Source organism: Arvicanthis niloticus, chromosome 26 (assembly GCF_011762505.2).
Source record: "Arvicanthis niloticus isolate mArvNil1 chromosome 26, mArvNil1.pat.X, whole genome shotgun sequence".
Classification (NCBI taxonomy): domain Eukaryota; kingdom Metazoa; phylum Chordata; class Mammalia; order Rodentia; family Muridae; genus Arvicanthis; species Arvicanthis niloticus.
The window spans coordinates 15,801,620-15,820,702 of record NC_133434.1 but is presented as its reverse complement, the minus strand read 5'-3'; the positions used below and the strand labels follow the sequence as shown (position 1 = coordinate 15,820,702).

At 44.1% G+C, this 19,083-nt stretch overlaps 1 long non-coding RNA gene across 5 annotated transcripts; it reads left to right on the top strand.

The window, feature by feature from the left end:
* Positions 1-10,875: 10,875 nt before the first annotated feature.
* LOC143439147 (uncharacterized) lies at positions 10,876-14,683 on the top strand. Of its 5 annotated transcripts, none has more exons than XR_013107549.1 (3): positions 11,072-11,371; positions 11,508-11,634; positions 12,452-14,683. It is a non-coding gene; the product is annotated as an uncharacterized LOC143439147 (long non-coding RNA). The 5 variants fall into 5 exon arrangements; XR_013107546.1 differs by having other exon boundaries at positions 11,508-14,142; positions 14,241-14,683; XR_013107545.1 differs by having other exon boundaries at positions 10,876-11,371; positions 11,508-14,683.
* Positions 14,684-19,083: the final 4,400 nt, after the last annotated feature.

Genomic DNA, 19,083 nt, shown 5'->3' with positions numbered 1-19,083 from the left:
AGAGTTGTCAGGCCAGGGAAGAGTATTCTCCTCCCCAAACCTTAAGTCTCAGTCTCAAACCCTCCTCTTTTTTGGGGGACAGGTTGAACCAGCCCTGTTTCTTGGCGTACATGTGGAGGTCAGAGGACAGTCACAGATGTCAGTCCTCACCCTTGACAGTATGTGAGACTGAGTCTCTTGTTGTTTGCAGTTATTTGTGCCAGGCTAGTTGGCCTGAGAGCTTCCTGGGAGTCTCCTGTCTCTACTCAGGAGTAGGAGTATAGGGATTATAGACATGTGCTATTGTATGTGGCTTTACATGGGCTCTGGGGTTCAAAGCCAGGTCTTTATGTGTGCACAGCAGGTGCTTTGCTTGATGGGCCCTTACCCCAGCTTAGAACTGTGAGTCTTTAGCTTGAAGGGCAACAGCAATAGTTTAATAGAAGGTAGCCCCTCTCAGAGACAGACCCGCTACTGCATTCCCAAGTTTTTAAGCTAAAGGATAAGTCCTACTATTGGAAATTGCCAGTAGTACAAATGCCTGATATTAAAGCAAACTTGTAACCGCTCTCATTGGTTCAAGTCTTGCCTTTCAAAACCTCTGAGTAAATCTATTTTTTTTTTCATCTTTATGTTTGAAGATGTCCACTAGGCACCTGGTTTAGCAGTGCATGTAGGTTTCTGTCTGCTATGAATCCCTGCTCTGTCATCTCAGACAGAACAGATCTTGGACTCCAAGATAAAACACAAAAGGCCCCTGCATAGTGGGTAGCCTTGATACTATTCCCATACCCCTCTTGACCTTATCACTGGCCATTTCAATTCATGGTAACAGACCTCACTGTGTGGGGACCAGCTTGTGGTTCGGACCATGTTTATTCTCACATGCTTAGATTTCTGTCTTCTGTAGTTCCTGACCGGCATCAGTACCTTGAATTGGGACCCTGTCTTACCTCACAAAGCCTCCCTCAGAGTGGAGCCAAACACTGTCCCTGTGGATTTGATTCCAAGTCCTTGTGCCTGGATTCTCCTTGGACTCTTGCCTGCTGTCAGACTCCACTCTGCTCTTGCCTTGGATATTCGCTGCCTACATGACCTCAGATTCCCTGTTTTGCAGCTTGCAGATGAATGGATCTGAGTGTATTGTTGGATATAAAGACTAACCTCATTTTGGAAGTTACCTCAGGAAAGCATTATATAGGATCTGTATATACCCTAGGATACAGACTGTGGATGGGGTGTTATAGCAATATTTATTCCCAGTCTGGAGGTGTCTACCCAGCCTTTGATCATTCAGTTCCCAGATAAAGGACACTCGACTTTTATTGTTTACAATAAGCTTAATCAGCACAAGAGCTGAGCAGATATCAACCCTCTATGCTATTAAAATCTATTTCCTATGAATAACCCCGTTATCACTATGTTTTATCTGGGCTGCTCTTAACTCTAATTGGCCAGCCATCAGGGCCATACTTTCTGAACTCCTAACCCATGACTTCTTCCCCTTTCTTCTTTGACTTCTTTTCCCTCTCCTTGTGGTCCCCCTCACCCGGCCTAGGCTGAGGACACCAAGGACCACCTATCTTAACACTGCCTAGCTATAAGCTGTAGGCATCTTTATTTACCAATCAGAGATAACTTGAGGGCAAGGTCATATAGTATCACATGGGTCTACGTGTGGACTCTCTAGTCTTTGGGGCAACCTGGTCTTGAGGGCTTGCCCTTAGCATCATAATACATATGTATCATAATACATCAGCAGACCAAACCTCAACATGAAGAGTGGAAGGTAAATTCTAGAATGGGAACATGACACATGCCTCTTGAGATCCAATTTGTACATGTAGGATGCTGAGAGTGACTGTCTCCATACATCATGTGTCCTAAGAGCCTGGCTTACTTCATTCCCATCCCAGCCCCACCAGTACCAAAGCCACACCATTGGGGATCCTAATATATTTGGTCCAGGAAGGGGCCCCAAATATTAGCATCTTTAATACAATGCAAGGAGTTAATAAGTATTAATAAGATTGAGAATTGCCAGACAGATGATCTCTTGTGTGTCTGTTACTGAAGTGGGTGCTTCAGAACCCTGAGTCCCTGAACTTAACCATGAGACTTTTCTAATCTCTTATGATAATCTGTCCCCACTCCCTTGGTGAGTCTTTCTCCCTGCCAAGGTTCAATCCAACCCATGCTCCTGCTGTCCAGAATTCCATTCTAACTTCCCTTAGAAAACAAGGATCCAAATGGACTCTCTCTCTCTTTATTCTTTTTTGGAACACATGCCGGTTACTTGCATACATTTTTCACGACAAGCTTTGAAGAGCCGATGACACTGTGGTATTTTGGGGGATATTCACATTCATTCCTCTGGGTGGGCCTGTGCTGAGGATGGATCTTCCTGTGTTTTGCCCTGCACCACTTGCTGAGGAGGACAGAGGTGGAATGTGGGGGATATTCTTCATGCCTAGGGTGGCTTGTGATGGAGCAGTATTTCCCCAGCGCGCTCTTCGAACGGATGTTATGCAAAAGCAAGATAAACTGGAAAACTAAAATCATTTCCTAGTCAGATAATTTAGGAAGACTTGTGTTAAAAACAAACAAGTTTCTTTATCAAAGGCCACATCAGAATCTCTAATGTGTTAGTGTGAACTGTGCATCTCTATAAGAGGAAGTAAGCGTGATCCAATGCCCAGAGGTGCATGAAATATTCTGGGTGATGTTTTATAGAGTCCTGTTATAGGTCCTAGGATGCTGAATCTCAAATCAACCTTAATTCTAGATATGAGAACTCTATGTGTGCTGTTCCTGAGTCATGTGGGCTATTTAAGCAATTTTTTAACTCACAGGAGTTTTAGTCTGGCTAAATGCTTAAGTCTTGTTTTCATTTAACTATCAATACTCAGATATTCCCTATTTGACACTCAGGCTGTTGACATTTGGGGGACTTGAATATAGGGCCTGTGAAGTTTAACAGAATTGATTTTGGATTACAGTTAAAGAGTGCTGAGATAGTTTCTTTTAGCTGAATCTTGCATGCCAACCTCTTAGCCAGGGCTCCCAGCTCTGTGTTACACTTACTCAAGCTACAACTTAAGTCACTAGATCTTCTTTGTCCTGATTCAGGCCTCTGAAGAACATGCTGAATGAGACAGACCCCTTGTGTCACAGCACTAGAGACTTCCCTTGACATTGGCATTGATCTTTTAATCAGTACTGTTTGGTTTAGTCCTTCAACAAAGCTACATAGCTGAGCCATTTCTGGGATCACAACTCTTCATCTGGGTCAAAGGATAACATGAGAGGTTTTTTGGAAACACTTCATGGGAACTCTCATTCCCTTGGCCCACCTGTCTACTCATTTTTCCAAAGAAAAGAAACCGAAAAAGTGAGTGTTTTATTTCTGTGATTATAAAAGAAACCTGTGCTAATTATAGGAAATGTGGAAAAAGTAGAAAAAAATGTCTAGAGAAAAAAATGTAAACCACCCTGAATGTGACCACTTAGAGATTTCAGTTCATTTTTCCTCGACATTTTTTATTGTGCACATGTATTCATTTTCTTAAAAATATCCATTACTTTCTGTCGAACATTACAATAAGCACAGCACTAAACAAAAGACTTGCCTCCTCCAAATTCCTGCCCAGATGGAGCTTACACCTTTGTAGAGAAAAACAAACAAATAAATACAATTTCTGGTGATAGGTACCTTTAAAACATCTTGCTTTTGAGCTGGGAAGATGGTTCAGTTGGTAAAGTGCCTGCTGATTTAGCACGAGAGCTTGACTTCAAATTCCCTAGTATCCATGTGAAAAGCCCAGCTCTGGGAACGGTGTGAGGACAGTGGGTCCCTAGAGCTCACTAACCAGCAAGTCTGGCCAAATTAATGACTTCTAAGTCCAATAAGAGACATTGTCTCAAAAAATAAGGCAATGATGAGGGAAGATGCCTGATGTTAACTTGTGGTCTACACACACACACACACACACACACACACACACACACGTGTGTGTGTGTGCACGCATGCAAACACACATATGCACATAAGCCCACACACATACATATATGTGCACAAACATACACACATACACACACAAAAGCACACACACACACATGCTTACATACACATATGCACATACACATGTGCACACACACATGCACATAAACACACACATACGCATGTGCACAAACATACACACATACATACACCAAAGCACACAAGCATACACACACATGCTCAAATACCACACACATGTGCACAAACACATTTGAGCACACACATATGCTCACAAACACACACATGTACACAAACACACCCACAAGCACATACACACATATACACACACAAACATGTGTATACACACACATACACACATGTGCACAAACACACATGCACACACATACAGACACATGCACACAGACATGTACACAAATACACACATGTGTGCAAGCATACACACACAAAAGCACACACATATACACAAATGCTCACATACACAAATGCACACAGGTGTGCACACACACATAATGCACAAGCACATACACTTATGTGCATAGACACACACAAGTGCACACACACATACATATACATACTCACATATACACATACACACATGTACAGAGATGTGCATACACACACATACACATACATACACCCATGCATGCACATGGGAGTGAAGACAGAAACACATGCCTCTTTGCACACATATTTTAAAAATCTTGCTTTTCTCTCTGATCACAATGTATTAGAATGTTATTTCAGGTTGAACTTGTTTTGTTTGTTTGTTTGTTTGTTTGTTTGTTTTCGAGACAGGCTGTCCTGGAACTCACTCTGTAGACCAGACTGGCCTCGAACTCAGAAATCCGCCTGCCTCTGCCTCCCAAGTGCTGGGATTAAAGGCGTGGGCCACTACCACCCGGCTCAGGTTGAACTTGTGTTTATAAACTGAGGTTGGCTTTCAATGATTCCTATTTTCCTTACTAAGTGTTTTCAACTGTCTCTTTAATATTGCAACCTAGATTTTTGGAGGGGTTGGTACGATGCTTACCAGCTTAGGTTTCCAAAATATAGCTTTTATCTTCTCTGAAAATTGGGATGAACTTGCATGTCTCCAATCACTCAGTGGTGTTTCTTTTTCATGATTTCTCCAAGATTACAGTCTGGCTCCCCAGTCCCACCTGCCTGAAAGACAAAGTGTGCTAATGGAGCTTGAAGCTTTGAGCTCATTTGCAGGAGTTCCGACTGCCTCTCCATCCATCATGGGCTTCTGTAGACTCCTACCGGAGTCTATTCTCCTTTCCTAGATGGATGACTAGGGTTTTTGTTGTTGTGTTTTTTGGCAGATGCCATGAATGTTGTAAGACTTAGGGAACTCTGCCTGCTCCGTGGCCCACTTAGCATCTTGTCATATGCTGCAAATAGTAACCTCGTCTTCAATTCTTACATTGCCCTGGAGGAGGGCAGAGGATCGGATTGAACAAAAAAACCTTCTTGTTTTCAAGGTTCCAGTCATGATTTGAATGTGACATGTCCTCCACGGCTCATGTGCACAAGCCTGTGGCTGCCAACTAGTGGACCTCTTTTGGGAAGTTGTAGAACCTTAAAAGGTGGCGTCCTAGCTGAAGGAAGTGGTTTGCTGGGGGTAGGAGGAGGCCTTGAGGCTTGTCACAGGCCCCTACTACTTGTCCTACTGAGATGTAAGGAGGGGAGGGACTCAGCATCATACCTGTACCACTACGGAGTCACCCACCATCATGCTTCCCCTTTACTGTGCAGGCTCATAGCCCCTCGAAATAAACGATCCCAAATCAACTTCCCTTAGGTTGTTTCTTGTCAGCTATTTGGACTCAGCCATGAGAAAAGTAACCAATACATCTCAATTGCCCTCCATTACAAAAGTCCCTGGCAGTAGCTGGTGGGGTTAAATCCAATCCCAAACTCGAATTAGAATATTCATTTACCTTGCAGTATCCGAGGAGGAGAAAGAAATCCTGCATGAAACAGATCACCAGGGGAGTAAAAGGACCTCGGGAGAAATTTAATTGAGAACCCCTCTCATGGGGAGAGGACAATGGATTTCATGGAATGAGCCCCAGATTGTAGCAGGTTTTCCCTGGTTGCAGGCATCCCACTGGGACCATTCTGGTCTGTTCTGCTTCAGAGAATGGTACCACCCCACCTCATTCACCTTCAGCTTTGGGTCCCAACACAGAAGCTAAGCATCTGGTTCTTCTCCAGATGCAGCCACCCCAGTGCTCCTCATTCGTTTCCTGAAGCCCTTCCTCAGGGAAACAGCTGACAGCTCCCTTTGATTGGCTATTGACAGTCATGCTGGGGCTTCTAAGTAGCTCCTTGTTAACCTTGAAAGATGACTATTTTAGTTTGTTGGAGACTCTGTCACCTCCTGCAGACAGAAGCAGATGATTTAAGAGGTGAGCAGGTAGGAATTCTGTGACCTTCAAACAGATAGCCCAGAATCAGTGGATACAGGTGAAACTATATGACTTGTCTGCCTTTATGTCTTGCTCTAACCCCAGTCCACTGTGTCAGATAAGAGATTTTTTTTTTTTTTTTTTTTTTGACACCCTCTGAAGGGTTAGGCTTACCAGGCAAGCACAGAAGCAATTCACAACATGATTTCTCTGTAAACAGCCTTTACAGATATTGTATGACTAACAGACCTGGAGTGATGCCATTTGGGCACAAAGAGTACCATCTTTTAGGGCAAAGGCTGTGTAAGCAAATACATAAAACACAGAACTCAAGTTAATTTAGTCTATTTAAATGCACAAATAATAAAGCGGTTACACTTGCACATTTCCTAAACTAACATCACAAAATGTAAAATTCTTCATACTAAACAATAAAACACAAACCCAAGCTTTGTTATAGTCAGGCAAGGCAGAAGAAGGTGAAAAGGAAAATGAGAAGAGATGTGGTGGGGTATGGAAGGAGGTTGGAGTTGTGAGCAGAAGAGAAGAGACATTCTGTAAATACAAGCCACTGTCTTGGTCATCTAAGTGCGCAGAACCCCATGCTAATATCTGAAGAGCTTTTAACTCTAAACTCCACATTTCCCCAACTGAGAGGGGCTCTCAGTTCAGTTTCTCCTAAGGTCCTTTTTCTTCTCTTGTGATTTTTTTTCATGCAGATTTTCTCTTTTCTCAAATGCTACATGACCCACCTGGTGTTGTTAATGAACAACATGGTTCTAGCTTATTATTATACCTGGTAAACCAGCAGTACTCTGGTTCAGTTATGGGCAAGATTCCCCTAGACAGTTGGCCCTGAAACTCTCTGCACTCTTTCCCTTACCCTGCTGGACTAGTGCTGATCAATAAAAACCCTTCTTCAGCTCCTGCGGAGTGTAATATGGGCCCATGACTTCCTTGCCGGATAGACCAACTATATAGTGTGTGCAGAACTGTAGTGTGCCAATGGCTGTTGACTCCCCAACTATACAGATGTCTCTGTGTGCCTTTTTCTCCTATAGCTCTTTCTTCTGCTTCTATTGGCTTCACCCATATTTGTGTGAATGCGGGAATTTCAGGGGGCACAATTTTGTTCCGCTACCAACCTGTTCTAGGAATTCCTTCTGTAATAAAATGCCTCCGCAAAACCTCCATGAATGTCTTTCCCAGCTGTTGTAGACAGGGTTTTATTGACTGTTATAGGTTTAGACAAGAAAAAAGACTAACTTTGGGGTTACTTTCGCCTTCCATGGCAGCTCTTCTATGGCTGCATCCTGTGTCCAACTCTCAAATGGCTCTCAGCCACAGGTAAAGTTGTATTATTTTATTGCACTTTTTCTCATACTTATAGCCTGTAGTTTTCCATGGTGCCCCGATGGCTGATAGTGTTTACTACCTCATCCATTGTCAAACCTACCAGACTGATTACCTCTCATACCTCAGCAACCTGCTTCCTTGATAACTAGACTTCAGGGTCTTAGTTTTTTTTTCACTTGGACCTCCAGCCAAACCTCAAACCTTTATCCCTTTCCCGTTAACATGTGGAGGCCTGTCTCATCTCATGATTACAGGTAAAAGGACTTTCTCCATCACACACGTGGGCCTTGATAGTCAAATAACTCTCTCTTCCACTCCCAAACAGTCTTGGTCCCGCTAACTTAAGTGTTTGGGTTAGATTTACAATGTGAACAAAGTCATCCTCTTTCTTCTTACCTTTCAATGAAACCAACTGTTGGATATTAACCAACGTTGTTGTTTCTTTTGATATTTTAAGGACAAGGCTTTTTATACCTAACAGACATATGTGTGCATAGGATCATAAAACTTACCTCAATCCTCTTGGGGTTGTAAAGGAAGCAGAGACAGAAAGAGATGCATTTCCTTCAACTTTGAGGGACAGACTCACTTGGATTCTACATTGTCTGTTTAAACAGCGATTCCTTTGGTCTGTTTAGATACATCTTAGAACAATACTTCTTAAAGTTTAAGGGTCAGAAAATGATCCAACCATGCAGATTTTCATTTAACAGGTCTGTGAGATAATCTGAGAAGAAGGATCTGGAAAAAGTTTATGCCTCTGGTTGTACCACCATGTGTAAACCACTTTTGAGTCCCAAGAAACTGGACTTCTTCTCCACTAAACACTAGACTTGTCCACACTGTGGGCTTCTTTAATGGCTGGTCCCATTCACCAGTCCTCTCCACTGTTGGCTCTGCCAGGCTTTGCATTCCCTGTGTCTCAGAAGCCTCCTTCCTTGATGACCCTGTCCCTGCCTCATCTTGGACTCCTTTAATGGCTGATATTTATTTCTCCTGCTTTATTGTTGGTTCTACTAGACCTAGCATTCCCTGTGCCCCAACCAACGCCTTCCTTGCTGACCCAGACTCAAGGTCTGTTTCTTTTACACATAGAACGCCTGCTGATCCTGGAAGCTGAGATGCATCATTTGTAAAATAAGGCACGGCACTACCTGACATCTAAACCTGTCTTAGTATTGCACTGTAAGGCTCTGTGCAGTGTGCTTGATTCTGTTCAACACCAATGCCTCCTCTTGACAACCTTCTTCAATTCCATAGTGAAAGTTTTCATCCTGAGTGACTCTCAGGCCTCAATTCAATTTGGCTCCAAGAGTTCAGTTCAGAAATGTCCCTGTGTATTTGTTTTAATGCCTGAGGAACTAAGTTTCTTGCTTAGAGCTTCTACAAAGATGCTGTTAACAAAGGGGAAGGGTTAAGTTATGCGAATGTTAGAGCAGGCCTGGAGAAAGAGCCCGACTTCATATTGCTATATGTGTTGTGTGCTTGTGATAGGTACAGGTAGAGGGGCTGCTGTTGGGGTAACTCCTAGGACCAGATCATCTGTGATTAGAGTTCAGCCGTGGTATTCATAAGCTGTGTGATCTCAGAAGTGTTACTTAACCTCTTTCTGCCTTGATTTCCTTATTTGTCAAACAAAGATAACAACAGCAACGACTTCCTGGGGCTGTCATTCTGTTAGGGAGATTAAATGAGCTGATATTTTAAAAGTGCTTTGAATATTATCCTATGTATTGTTTTAAGGAAATTCTTTTTAAGAGTAGACGTGCTGGAGTGGTCCCTCAAGAAGAGTCCAGGTAGATTTGGATTCAAGGCCCATCAGCCTTTCGTTGAGATCAAGGCCTGGAGACAAAGACGATTTCCTGAGAGATTGTGAGCTGCAGATTGATCAGCAAAGAGGAAAGAAATAGAAATTTTAGGGACTACCACTATGTAGGGAGTGAGCCGGAGAAACAATTCAGAAAACTCGGGATTGTGACCCAGGAGGAAACAAAGTCAGAAGACAAGTAGGTAGAGAACTGAGGAAGGAGTAGCATTCAACACAATAAGCAGTCCCAGAACATGGGGTAGAGATGGGAAAAAACAAAACAAAACCAAAAACCAACCAACCAACCAACCCCCTTTGTTCCCATGGCCAAGGAAGCATGTGTCAGCTTCATAGAATTGCTATTTGTCTCTCTGTCACCCACAAACCATCAATGCAAGGGAGTAAGTTTATGATACATAGCCTCATAGACTGGGGACTGTCACATGAGCGTCACACAGCAGGCCTTACTCTATGCTGCTCAAGTATATCTCTGCTGCTACACTGTTGACTTCTGGTCCTTGTCTATTGACTAAAGAGACAGTAAGCAACATTGAAAGAATCTCATTTCCTGCCCTGCCCTTCCTTCTCAGGGTAAGGGGACCCTAAGGAATGAGGAAGCCAGGATTACTTGGTGGTGAATATCCTTTTCTGTTGAGACTAGACCATTGAAGAAATTAAGATGAGGTCCCATTAAGTCTGGGATAGGGGTAGCTAGCTGATAAAGGTCTTAGGAGAGCTAGCTAGAAACCATCTTCTTGGCTTTCACGGCATCCCTGGGCAGGGGTGGTGAGTCTTCCTGATAACCCAGTGTGCAGTCACAGGGCCTAAGTTGTGTTTAGGAAACCCCTTTAGGTCCGATGTCTATCTTTACTTCTGGGAGACCATGTGATACCTGGTTGGTCATGACAAGTGATAAACTCTACTGGTTGTCACATTGGGCCAGATGACCTTAAGGTAGTTTTTCACATTTAAGACAGTAAGCTCCCAGGTGGTCATTCTGCTGACAGTAGAGTCTAAGCTTCTCCAGGTGCCATCCAAGTGACAGTGGAGACATCTTCAGCACAGAGTTGGATGTTTAGGCATCTGCCAGTAGGAGAATAAACAGAGAGTGATAGGGAGAAGGGAAGATGAACAAGGAGGAAGGAGGGGGTGTGTGGGGACTGACTGAAGAGCCTCTGCTAAGAAATTATAATTCCCCAGCCCTCTGGGCCAGGTATGAGGGAGAAAGGGAAGGGGGGCATTGATTGGGAGGAGGGGGAGCTCTGACTCATTCTTGTGTTGACAAATAGGCTGGATTCCTTTCACTCGGCTGGACTTTGCCCTTTCAGGATGTACAGCCAGCGTCAGCACACTGCTAATGGGGCTTTGAGAGTCTCCTTTGATGAGCACGTCCCAGAAAGCAGGTATTAGCCATTTCTGCTGGGGAGGCAATGAAGGCATTTGCAGCTGAAATCGGCTTTCCTGGCTGCCCTAATAAAGCAGAGACTTTCAAAGCCCCATTAGCAGTGTGCTGACTGCAGCTTTACATCTGTGCTAGCCCAGTGCAGGGGAGGGGAGTGCTGGGCACTCGTATCCTGAACCCCAACAAACAAACCGACTGACCAAAGGTAGCTTCATTTCCACCAACACATTTTGAGCTCCTTAGAAAAGAGACCTCATCTCTTCAACCAAGGGTCTAGCCTGTTGCTAAATAGACTCTCAATCAATGTGTATGGAACCGATGAACAAGTCTGGAGGTGGTCATCTGCTAAAAGGAGCTGCAGCGCCACATCACGAGGTGGCTTCTAGTCCTTGGTGAGTCTGTAATACACAGTTATGAGGTGGATGGATGATACGTAGGTCCAAGTGGGGGTTGGGAAGAATGAACGAGGTATGAGAAAAGGAAACTGACTTGCTCATTCTGCCCTTCCTTGATGAGTTCTTCAAGCAGAAGACTCCAAAGACATGTCCCATGTCTTCTCCGGAAGATGGCTGAGGACCCTCCCCTTCTTAAGTTCCAAATATGAGGAATTGGTATGGAGAGGAGGGGAAGCCAATGTCAGGCAGTTTTGTAAGAGGTAAGAACCAGCAAGTCAGCATAGACAAGAATGGTCTCCATGTTCTGGGGAAGGTAGTAGAGCCTCTCAGAAGTCATAGGACTCACTCACCAAGCTTTCTAAAGATGTAAGCAGGAAGACCAGAATTCCATTGTGAGTCAGCTGGCCTTCCATATCTCCTCCTGTTTCCCCTCTGGACCAAGAGTCCAGGAAGGCTGCCATTCTGGATATCAAACATTTAGACAGATGGTCTTTACCACCTGCCCTCACAGCGTGCACATGCCCTTTGTTTGATAGTATCTCAAAGGGGACTGTCCCAATTGCGTCAGGATCTAGGAAGATCTTCCATGGACCAAAGCACCTCTCTTGAGGACCAGTGGATAAGTGGTATAGCAGCCCTGGGATCATAGCTTCTGTCAGAAAATGTGTCTTCCTACTTGCCACTGCTCTTTCCCAAATGTTCATTCTTCTAGACAGGACCTTCCAGAAAGTCCTGGAAAAGGGAAAAAACACAAATAAATAAATGAAAAAAAAAAAAAAAAAACCAGATAGATACTAATGTATAGAGGTCACCTGTACCGCCTGGCCTGGATATTTTTACTCCTTGAATTGGTTTGACTAAGGCAGCTCCTGATCTCACAGAAATCCTCAGAAAGCTCTGGGGTGTGTGACCGGGGCTGTTCTTCTGGCCATTATGCCATTTGAATATTTCCAGTCAAGGTTTAGTCGCTGCACATCTTTGAGAGTCCTCTAATCAGAGAAATTAACTCTCATCAGACACAAGAATTAATCTTTGTTAGTGTTGATGTCAGTCTAACTTTGCCTTCCTCTATGCCAGACACCACGGAGAGGGACATCCTAGCAGGGAGCTGCTGCCACAAAGACCTCGGAAGAGTGGAGGCTGCCCCTCCTCCCACCTGAGGCAGGAGGTCTGTGTGGTGCAAGAATTCTAATCTGATGTTCCAATTTGTGCTATACACAGAGACCTAAAATTAGTGAGTTACTTGAAAGTGTGAGTATGGTTATGGGAAGACAGGTAAGGAGGTCCTTGGGAAGGGGTACCAACACCAAATGCTACCTAGCCAGGTGTCAGGTGGTGGCACCCAAAGAGGAGGGCAGATTTGCTATTGGCTTGCCAGTGTGTTAAATGAAGTCTTATATTTTGAAATCATCCTTCGGTAGCGGGCGGGGGCAGCAAGGGCCTTCAATCCCATCCATGAAAAGTCTGGCAATAACTCCGAGCTTCTGAGAATCGAAACTTGAGTCAAAGAGAACCTGTAATGTTAAGGAAATCTGATTGCTGCAGAATAAATAAATGAGATGTTAACACCATCTTGCATAATGTATATTTCATATCCCCTCATTTGCTCATGAAAAATATATGGCACAGACTTGTCTGTTAACATCACATTCGGTGACACCGAGTGCTTGATTTTGTTAGTGTCATGCTATCTCAACGCTTACGTCAGCTGTAGTTGGTGTTGTTGGTAGCCTTCTGGAGGTTTATCCTTGAGGTTGCTTCCTCTGTAGGATTAAACACCCTGAGGGCTTTGCTTCTGAGGGAAGAGTAGGTAAAGAACTTGCTTGTGTGGTGATTAGAAGGGGCCTCCATCCTTTGTCTCCTCGACTGTTTGTGACCTTCATATTTTACTTCTCTTTGGCCATCAATCAGTTTCTCTGTCTGTAAAATGAGGCGATTGGTCAGGATAATTCCCAAGATTCTTCTAGCACTAATCTGTAACTTATCTGTAAGTGATCACTGAGGAAGCAGGGCAGAGAACAGCCTTAGGTATCTGTGACCCAAGAGGAGGTGAGTTTCTCTGATTTAGGTTGAAATGGCCAGAATTTAAACCACTTCCATAGGCACCATCAGAGGCTCCCAGATGGGCGTCATACTTAATAGATAGATAGATAGATAGATAGATAGATAGATAGATAGATGAGACCCCCTTTAAGACAAGTCACCTTCTCACTGGCTTGTGACACACTACAAGAACCATCTCTATTATGGATGCCACCATGGATGCCACCCACATTGATTCCTACCTTGGTGAACTCATGGATCACTGACAGCCATGTCACCTGGCAGGCTGCCTGGAACTCACCAGTGCCTGTCGGAAGCCCCAGCTGCACCTCTGTTTTGCAGGCCACCCTTTGGGTTTAAGCCACCTATTGTCATTCTGGGGAGCAGTCGCATCCTCAAATCAAAAGCCAGGGATTCTTAGAGGAGTGGCACTGGCAGGAATGAGTGGTGGCTTGCAGAAGCACAATGAGATAACAAAGTTTCTTTCAAACATCTTTTCATAGTTCAAAGCCCTAGGAAGCCACTAAACAATGCATTGGCAGCCAGGCCGAGTTCTTGCTATCTTGTTGACTGAAACATTCATTGTGATGCTTCCCAGGCTTCCTATTATGAGGGAAAGGAAGCTTTTGACCACTTCAGCATAGTGTGAATTAATCTGCCTGCTGCACAACACCTTAACTTCATGGTCTTTGTCTCATCGGGGGTGTCGGGTGTCACAAGGGAGGGTGAGTTGCTCTCCCTGGTTTTTTTGGATATATTCTTCTTAATCTTTTTTTTTTTTTTTTTTTTCCTGCCTGTCTTTGATTGTGACTCTTGCTTCCAGGGAAGCCAGGAAAGTGCTTGTGTGGGACTCAGGAGGGACTTCTGTGTGCTGCAGGAGCATTAACCCTGGTCACTCACTGGTCGGTTCCTGCCGAGGTGACCACATCTCACTTCTTGACCTTCATGCTTGGAGGAGCTCATAAGATCAAACTGGGCAAACAGCTACAGAACAAGCTTCCTAAAACCACAAACGGCTTACAGCTGCTGCGGCCATCCTAAAACTCCGCCCTGCATGTACGGCTACAAGAGATGGAAGAAGGATTAAAAGAAGAGGATGCTAGGTAACAGTTCGATGTCAATTTCTGAGAGGACAAGCACTTAGAGAATATTTGGCATCTGGCAAAGCTGCCACTTCCCAGACTTGTAAATCGATCTCAACAGGGCCTGGGTCTTAAAACAAATCATGCTCCACACTCAGTGAAATAAAAAGTAAATAGAAAAATACATTTGGTCTTTTTTGTTCTTCATCTGTGGTTTTATAGGAGCCAGCAAGCTGCATTCTAGAGGAAGGAGTCTGCTGGCAGAAGGAAATCAGGCTGGAGTTTGTCTGAGTTCCCAGCATTTACACATCTGTAAAGTGGGGATAAAAAGACTTCCACCATGAATGATTATTGTGGGGTCTATCGTGTGACTAGAGCAGGCACACAACAACACTGGGGACATTGAAGTTAGGTATTTGGAAGGGTCACATCTTCAGCGTGAACATGATGCTTGGCTATTTAGTGCTGCTCTCTCTGGCTAAAATTGCCAAGGATTAGCAATGTCATCTCAGGAACAGATTTGGTGTCTGAGGCCAAATGGGGTGAGATTCTGCTGTGGGGGTTGGAGAGGGACAGGTGACATATCAGGGAGATGGCTGGCTGCTTCACAGCCAGGAGGAAGCAAACACTCTTTATTTTTTTGTATTTACCTAAGCAGGAAGGGAGGATATTGGCTTAGACCAGGCCTGGTGGGATTAGTTTAATGTGAAGAGAGTACCAACCACAATCCTTTTTTCAACAACCATTGACTCCAGATAGGTTTCAGAGTTCTTCAGATTTTAGAAGAATAATCAAAAGTACTGTACACGATGCCAAGTCTGGGGTCTTAATTTATGAGAAAAAAAAATCAGGTATTTGTGGAAACTATTCATTTTTAATTGGGATAAATGAAGTCTGCAAAAAATATTCAGGTCAGGTCAGTTTTGTTGCCAAATGAGTCATACAAAAATGTCTTAGCATCCAGAGCTTTTTAAAGTTTAAAATTGCACCCTGTTGATTCATAATAATAACAGAGGAAATGATAAATAGTAACAGTTTCATTTATTAATCATTTTCCTTGTGCCAGGGTCACTAGGTGCCTTATATAGATGTTCATATTTATTGTCTGTCTTAGGACATTAGAATGAACATTTCCCTTTTAGTGATGGGGAAAACAAGGCTCAGAGATATTAGACAGCTTACCTGCAGGTTACACGGTCAGGCAACAGTCACCCTAGGACTTGAACTTATATCTATTTGATTGCAAAATCTATAGTGATAAAAACGGCTTTGGGTTTCTTCCTGGCACAGTAGAGGTTGACTTGAGTTGGGAGTTCAGATAGTTTGTCTTACGGGTGATAGGCTATTTGCAAGGCAATTCCAGCCACATTGTGTCTTAAACGGCCTTGCAGCTGTGAGCTATAAACAATCAAGAGATAGACTGGGTACAGGGGAATTTCAGACTGACCTATCAGACTGGCCATCACCCTATGGGCAAACCAACTGTATTGACATGGGCTTAGCCCAGGTAACCATTGTCCTTGATTTGATCCTCATGGTTCACGATAAACTTTCTTCCTGTTCAAATGCTCTCATTTGGAACTCAGTTGTCAGACAGTGTGAGTGAGCCTTGAAGGCCCCACACCATGCCTCCTCTCTGTGTGACCTCTATTGTGTGGGTAGAGTACTACACACGGGGACAAAAGTCCTAATGAGTCTTAATGTGGGAGGAAATGGCCACCCTAAAAATAACTCCAAGCCCTGTGGAGTAATGACATCATTAGCCAACTCCAGCCTAGAGGGATCTTAAGCACTTTTGACTAGACATTTTATTTTAGCACAAGATGTATCAAGTAGATCTATTATGCTTGTCAGCCCAACCAAGGGTTGCAAGGCAAGAATTAAGTGGAAGGGGCACGTGAAGGGCCGTGGTACTTCCTTTAATCACATTTTACAGAATTAGAATAGTTGCTAGCTTGACCCTTTGGCTGGGCAGTCTTCACAAGCCCAACAAAACAGATCTGGGGAGAGAAGAGAGTCTATCACATGGAGAAAAAGACTTGACATTTTGAGGCTTGGAGAGGAGAAGCCTGGGAAACTGGATTAACCAGGAGCTGCTGAGAAAGCCGGAAGTCAATGACATGGATCCTTCCTCTGCCTCAGGATTATCCTTCTCTCTTCAGTTGGCAAGTAAGCAGAAGGTTTCCTCTTTCTCATGGTCCTTTTCCTAACAGGGTTCTTAGACTCATGCATGAAATAACATGGTCTTATTACTGTCCCCTCATGGCTTCTATTCAACCATAAAGTCTGTTGAGTCTAGGATTAGAATTACCCATGCCCTCTTCCCAGTCCTAGGCCTGCCCTATGTGAGGAAGTGCAGTAAAAGTCTGTTGAGTTAAATTAAAAGCCTGTGAGTTCCTTGGGTTCATCTTTGTCTGGGCACTTAAAAGAAGTTATTAATAATGTCCTTTAACCCTAGGAATGGAAGCAGAAACCAGTCCCTTTGAGAGAAATAAGATGTGTATCAGGTTAGGCACAAAGAGACTTGTATGTTCGGCTTGAGTTAAGTTGACCTAAAACCTCTGGTCCCCCTTCACACACTATAATGATGACTCCCACCTACTATCTGCTGCCTTCATGGAGGGCAATAAATGATGTCATACCTGGGCATAGTGTGAAGAGAAATCAGCCTCCTATTGTAACTTCAGATCTAACGTGTCTTTCCCTTTGCTGTTGACCTGATCCACTATGGGTATTGGCATGGTATTTTCATGGGTTCAGAGCCTCAGGGAAGGAGATAAGTGTGTGCTTCCTCTCAATGTGGCCTCCTACATGTGTAGCCATATACTAGATTTTCCCCAGAACAGAGAAAATGCAGCTACCTCCCGCTCTGCTTCCCTTCCTCCTTTCTCTGCCCTCCTTTCCCACTTGCAATCTCTCTCAGCCCTCCCTACTTGGCTCTGCCCCCCTGGGGCCCGTCATAATTAGAAAATGGAGGAAGGAGGGGAGCCAGCCTAGTCCATCAGGGCTTCAGAGGGAGCTGGGATTGCGTGCTGGGGACCCAGGGCAGCAAAGGTTTCAATATCTCTTTTGCTTTCCCTACCACAGAACCTGTCAACACACTGGGCCTGATGCTAAACACCAGGGAGGAGCTAAGCCCAGGTGCTCATGTATATATGCAATGTATATATGCTCATGTATATGCAATATGTATATAGTACATGTTCATATATGTAACTATGCATTCTTGTGTGGTATAAATTCTCAAGGAAATCTCTTTGTAGTACCTCCTCCTCTCTATACTTTTATCTTATGGCTCCCTCCTACAGACCCTCCCTTCTACCATTCAAGAAGGAAAACAGTAGTTGTGGTGGATGGCTAGCTGCATCCCAGGTCTTTCCTTCCTGCTCCAAGCATCGGTGAGCACAGCTGATCATGCTTTAGCTCAACACTCTGGGCTACGCGCAGGAGATGGATGCAGGTTTTCTCAGCTTCTGCTGTACCCTACTCTTGCTCCTGCACTGGCATTTTCCTGAGCAATGCTGAGGGGATCATTAATCTGTCTCCTTGCTATTTTTCTGCCCAGCCCAGGGGACGATGTTGGCCTATAAATCAGCTCAGCGTAGAGTGGGAAAAATCAAGAAAGGGATACAGTCGGGAAGAAAATAGCCACTTAGGAAGGCTACAATCCTCAGTCTAACACCCAGAAAGTGGAGGAAGAAGCTTCAGTGATCTTTTGAGGAAATAATGCAGGAAGATAAAATCACACCATCCTAGCAGGGCAAGATCTAGGACAAAGGGGATCTTGACTCTCATCTTCAAGCTGTAGTTCTAAGCTTCTTGCTCCCGCTAATCCCTCAGGGATACAAGTAGGCCATCTGCTGAGGTGGAATCCCACCCTGCTCCCACTCAGCTTTCTGCAATGGGGAAACTACAGCATTTGCAGAGAAACAGAACAAATTCCACCGTGCCATTTATACAAACCCTACCTGTCTGCTCACGGCAATTAATTATTAAAACCCACTGGAAAAAGATTTCTATGTGGCACCATCAGGATTCGCCAGCAATGTGGTAGATAAGGAGAACAGGAGCCTGGGATGTGGCTGGACACTGGGTTTCTTCTGAGTCTCTGGGTACATTAACCCTGGGCTAGTTCCTCAGAGTCCCTCTCCTTTAAGATGAGCTTGAAAGCTGAGGTTCTGTGACATGGCATCTGTCAGAACAGTGATAAGACTAATTCATATTTCACCCACTAACTCTTCCATGTCTTGGCTGCCATTCTTAAGGCTCCATGGCTTGCAAGGAGAAAGTGATGCTTCTTTGTGTCAGTCACCGTGAGTCCTAGCTCTAATTTGCTGGTATCTCGTGTACACAAGTGTGACTGGTCCCTTCTAGGCCAAACTCCGCTCTAGGAAGTTTTAAGAATTTTTAAAGATATTTTCATGGGTTCAAGAGCTCAAGCTTTGGCAAGAGAGGCAAGCTACTGATTCGTAATGCAAGATTGTGGGCCTGGATGAAGCTCTGAAACAAAGCCACAATACCTGTTTTACTGGTTTCTTGTGAGCACTAGGGATTAGGTAGGACAAATAAACAGTTACTCCGAGG